The sequence below is a fragment of the Heterodontus francisci genome, unplaced genomic scaffold (assembly GCF_036365525.1).
Source record: "Heterodontus francisci isolate sHetFra1 unplaced genomic scaffold, sHetFra1.hap1 HAP1_SCAFFOLD_290, whole genome shotgun sequence".
Lineage (NCBI taxonomy): Eukaryota > Metazoa > Chordata > Chondrichthyes > Heterodontiformes > Heterodontidae > Heterodontus > Heterodontus francisci.
In genome coordinates, this window is record NW_027140879.1 from 1,559,481 (window position 1) to 1,565,478 (window position 5,998).

Below are 5,998 nucleotides of genomic sequence, written 5' to 3' on the forward strand. Positions count from 1 at the left end.
GAATGCTAAAGAGTTAGTGAATTGTATCGGAAGACAGTATATGTCCATACCTTTATAACGACTGCATTTGGAGTGTGACCCAGTTTCAGGACCGGTAACCATGGGGATTGTACCTAGTTTACAGATGGATGGGTCGACCTGCTCCTGGGTAATGATCTGACAGGGGAAAAGGTGCCAGCTTCCCCGGTAGTTCTCGAGAGACTAAAATAACGCAGGGAGACAGAGCAGTTACAGGATAAGGCCCCTGACATTCTCCCTGATTGTGTGGTGACACGGTCCACGGCCAAACAATCCCTGAACTGACACTGTAGATGGATGACCCGACTGCCTGGCTGTCTGCAACCTTCTTTGGGAAGTTAGAGAACAGAAAGGATTTGCTAAACAGATCTTCCTTAGTTGAGGCTCAATCCCCCGACCCTGTGTTAAAAAATAGCACGGACTGTCCAAACCAAAACTGAAGCAGAGGGAATTGCAGAGTGCTACTATTTAAGGAACGAGGTGCTGATGAGGAAGTGGAGACCTCCTCACAGACCTGCGGATGAAGAGAGGACAGTGGTTCACCAGATAGTGGTGCCGCTGAGGTCCCTTAAAGAAATATTAAGAATGGCCGACGAACTTCCAATGACTGGACATGTCAGTGTATGAAAAATCGAAGCCGCATAAGACAGCATTTTGACTGGCCACAACTCCACAAAGATGTGGTGGAGTTCTGTAAAACTAGTCACATGCGCTAGGTGGTGGGGAAGCCCCAACCTGCAATAAAATCTGCACCCAAATTCATCTACCAGCTTTTGGGGAACCCTTCAGCAGAGTGCTGGTGGATTGTGTGGGACACCTGCTGAAAACAAAACGGGACTACCAGTATCTTCTCACCATTATGGATGTGGTGACCTGATTCCCAGAGGCCATTCTCCCGAAGAGCTATCTCTGCCAAGGTAGTGGTGGAGGGGCTAACCCAATTCTTTACCCGATAATGGGCTGCCTGCTGAGATCCAGTTGGATCAGGGCACACATTTTATGTCCAGTATTTTTGAAAAGGTCATGGGCAATCTGGACATAACCCAGCTAAGGTCCTTAGCCTACCACCCACAGTCACAAGGGGCTTTGGAGCGTTACCACCAGACCCTAAAGACAATGAACAGGCCATACTGCTATGAGTAACCCCATGACTGGGACAAAGGGCTAGGATTTCACCTGTTGGTTACCAGGGACTTATTCAATGCTTCCACTGGCTTTAGCCTCTTTGAATCAATTTATGGACACGAGGTGAGAGCTCTGCTTAAATGATTCAAGAAGTTTTTCGGACACAGGGATGAGTCTTCCATGTTAGAATACATTTCCATGCTCTGGGATCGGCTCTCGGGAGCCTGTGCAATGACTCAGGAACAACCAAAGACCCCCCAGGCAGCCATGAGAAGGTAAGCAGGAAAAAATGCCAAGGCGAGAACATTTCCACCCAGAGACCATGTATTGTTATTACTCCCAATAGAGGGTCTACCCCTGAAAGCCCGGTTCAGTGGTCCATATCGAGTGACAAAAAGAATAGCGGGTAAATTATATAATTGACTCCCCAGAGCAAAGGCAAAAAATCAAGTCTGTAGAGGGGACAGACAAGTACAGATCTGTCAGACAGTCAGGAGGGAAGGATTCAAAAGGACAGTGAGGACAGGTTGGAGGAGGGCCAGGAGGATTACCAATTGGAACCCCCTATTCTCCGATTAGCCAACCCTGAAATGTTAGAGAAATTAGACCACTCACTCTCCTCCTTAAATGCAGGTCAAACAGGGACCATAAAAAGGCTGCGAACAACATTTACAGAAACGTGGAGGGACAAAGAAAGTTCCCAAAAAGGCATGCCAATGGTAAGGGAGATGTCTGAACTAGTCAAAGTGCCGCTGGAAAGTTCAGTGAAAGCTGGACAGACACTGGCGAACACTACTGTCCCAGAGGAAATAGGGCAGATTAGGAAAAATATCCTCCTCATAGTGAAGAGAAAAGGGAAGGGAAATTGCCCTAAAGTGAACAGCACTTGCGTACCTCAGCAGAAAGTTAAAAGTAAGGTCAGTGTGGATCTACCCACTGAAGAACCCAATGATCAGATCCCAAACCCAAAGCTAATCAAACCCTGCAACTTGGGGCTGCAAGGTTGTGCAGTGATTAGCGCTACAACCTCATAGCTCCTGTGACCCAGGTTCGATTCTCGGTATTGCCCGTGTAGAGTTTGCAAGTTCTCCCTTTGGCCACGTGGGTTTTTGTCGGGTGCTCCGGTTTCCTCACACAGCCAAAGACTTGCAGGTTGATAGGTAAATTGGCCATTATAAATTGCCCCTAGTATAGGTAGGTGGCAGGGGAAGGTGGGGATGTGGTAGGAATATGGGATTCATGTAGGATTAGTATAAATGGTGGTTGATGGTCGGCAGAGACTTGGTGGGCCGAAAGGCCTGTTTCAGTGCTGTACCTCTAAATAAATAAATTTCAAAGCCGTGCTCAGCAAGAACAAAGGTCCATAGGAAATCTCAGACACCTCACAGGGAGAAAGATCATCAAGGTGCAGGAACCTGAATAGTTAAAGCTTCATTGCAAGAGAGAAAAAAAACCTATGTAATCGCTGATGCAATGTCCAGGGTCGAACCCGACACATAACCATCCCAGACAAAACTCCAAAACAATTAAATCAGCACAACTGTAACAGACAATGACAGCTGCAGTAATTCCAAGATTCATGTGTGAATTTGAGAAGTGATTATTGAGAATGAATGTGTATTTCCTTCTATTTCTTCCCACAATTCTGTAATGAAATGTTCCTATTATCAAATTTCTTTCAGTGTGTTGTGGTGGTGTCAAGATAACATCGTATGCCCAATGAGGAATTTTAATTCACCGATTTGAAACTTGCAATAAACCTTTAATGAAAAAAGAAATCCCACAGTTAACCTTGACAAAACTGGCAGCCAAGATGCCCACCGCAATTGGCATCTGAAACACCTTTTCACATTCATAGGCCACCAACGGGAGACACATGTCTGCTGAGTCTCGACCTGTATCATTGGCTTGCTCTAGTGATTGAATTACCTTAAATTACTTTCATTAACACGGCATACAAGGGCATCCTGACATATTGACTTTGAAAGAGCAAACTCCTACAATTATAAATACTGGCATCCTGAGCCCCGGGGTGACAGAAGTTTCTAACCTTGAATCTCATTATCAGGTTCCAGCGAATGCACTGAGACAGTCATGAGGCCTTCTGTCCATCTATGTGAAAGTTGGGAGTTTCCCCTGGACAAAGACAGACAAGCCAGTGATTCAAACTGTGCAGAATCAGAAGGGCTGTGTCCCCCCGTCTCTCTCTCTCCAGATAACGTCACAAGTTTGAATACCACATGCGACTGTGGTCCCTCCAAGCCGACAGATTACTACAGACAGAGACAGCAGGGAAAGAAAGCCACCTACAAGTCTGCCTCAAAGAAATCCCTGAGCCACGTGGGCCAGCCACAAAGGGTGCTTCGACCAGCCAAAGACTTCAAGAATACAACTGCAGCCGGAAGACCGCCGTGTCATCCAACATCACAGAATGAGTATTTTATTTTTCTATTTATGCCGGACTCCCATCTTCTCACTCTGTAATCTATTTCTGTGTAATTCTCGTACGAATGTGTGCGTAAATGTGTGGTGTATTTTTTATGATTTTATTGAGATCGGGTTGACATTGTTAAGTATAATAAACTCACCTCTTTCCTGTTTAAACTCAAGAGAACCTGCCCGATCAGGTCCTTCACAATCACTCCAAAGGTAAAAGGTCAAATACTCAATGAGAGGGTTAGCACATCCACTGGTTAAAAAGAACAAACAGAGTTGTGGTCAAATAAGACGAGCGACTGTGACCTATCCTCACCTGGCCGTAACAATAGGCAGGGTTGGGGATCGCGAGAATATGGGGATGAACTCAGCTCAGCATTAAACAGGTACCAGAGATTGTAAACTTCCTGGTTCAGCCTCAGACAACGGTCAGTGAGGGGGATGCAGACCGTGGATAGGGAATAGAGTATGTGACAAAAACTGAAGACAATGACTTCAGTCTTCTCATGATTTAAATGACAAGAACATTAAATCAGTGAAATATGTTTTCTGAATCCAATAGTTGCAGATGGAGACTTACCAGGGACACCAATAATAGCGAGTATGGGATAGTAAATAAATTGAATCATCCTCAGTGCATAATAGATCCGCAATTCTAATGTCATCCAATAATAATCTGCAGTAACCAGATCAAACGAAGAGGATAAACTCCTGTCCATTGTTGTAACATTCCAATCTATTGTTCTCAGATTCTGACCCATTGTTGTAACATTCCAATCTATTGTTCTCAGATTCTGACCCATTGTTGTAACATTCCAATTTATTGTTCTCAGATTCTGATCCATTGTTGTAACATTCCAATCTATTATTCTCAGATTCTGACCCATTGTTGTAACATTCCAATCTATTGTTCTCGGATTCTGATCTATCCTCTCCCTCTGTCTGAAGCCGCTGATCTCTGTTAGTGCCGGAGGCGATGCTGCTGCTGATATCATGGAATAGCACATTGAAAGGAGCCCCTTATTAATAGAAGTTGAAAACACTCCAGTGACACAATTTGGGTCCATGGAGACTAACATTAAATACAGTCACTGAACAAACAGGTTCTGTTAACCCCTTTCAATTCCACACTTTTTGTACAATAACAAAGTTGAACATTTGCCTGGTCTGGATGGGATTAATGAGGGTTGCTGAGGGAAGGTATGGTGGAAGCAGCAGAGACACTGGCCAGAATCTTTCAGTCATCCTTGGATATGAGAGTGATAGAAGATGGAAACTCTCCAGTGAAACATAAGGTTCACTAATGTTCTTTAGGGAAGGAAATCTGCTGCCCTTACCTGGTGGTCTACATGTGACTCCAGACGAAATCAATGTGGTTGGCTTTTACATGCCTTCGGAAATGGGCTAGCAAGCCACTCAGTTGTATCTAACTACTATGAAGTCAATAAAAAGGAATGACACCGGATGGACTACCCAGCATCAACCTAGGCACCGGAAACGACACGGACAAACCCAGCCCTGTCGACCCTCCAATGTCCTCCTTACTAACATCTGGGGGCTTGTGCCAAAGTTGGGAGAGCTGTCCCACAGACTAGTCAAGCAGCAGCCTGACATAAAAATATATCTTGCTTGTAAAATCATGGGATAATAAATGACAAGCAGCACGGATAGGTTAATGGAAAATCGTTTCTGATAATCTTGATAGGGTTTCTTGATATAACTGTGAGTGTTAATGAGGATAGCGTGTTTCATGTTATAGAATGATAGACTCGTAGAAACCTTAAGGGACAGAAATAGGCCACTTGGCCCATCGTGTCTGTACCAGCCGAAAAATGATCCACCTATTCGAATCCCACCTTCCAGCATTTGATCCATAGCCCTACAGATTATTATACTTGAGGTGCATATTCAGACTGCTTTTTAATGAGTAGAGGGTTTCTGCCTCAAACATCCTTGCCGACAGTGGGTTCCAGACCGTCACTAAAAGCCGGGGACCCAGTACTGAGCCCTCTGGAACACCACGGGAAACAGTGCTCCAGTCACTAAAATACCCTTCAACAATTACCCTTTGTTTACTGCCACTGAGCCAATTTTGTATTTCTGGTTGTACAAGTTTTTCCTCATCTCCCCTCTGATCTTTCTACCAATCACTTACCTCTCTGCTCAGGTGAATAGACCCTTCACCTCCAGTCAATCCAGGCCAATCACAATTTTGTACATTTCAATCAGATCTCCTCTCAGCCTTCTCTGTTCCAAGGAGAACAACCCCAGCCTATCCAATCTTTCCTCATAACTGCATTATTTCAGTCCTGGCAACATCCTCGTAAATCTCCTCTGTACCCTCACTAGTGCAATTGCATCCTTTCTGTAATGTTGTTGCCAGAACTGAACACAGTACTCAAGTAGTGGTCCAACCAAT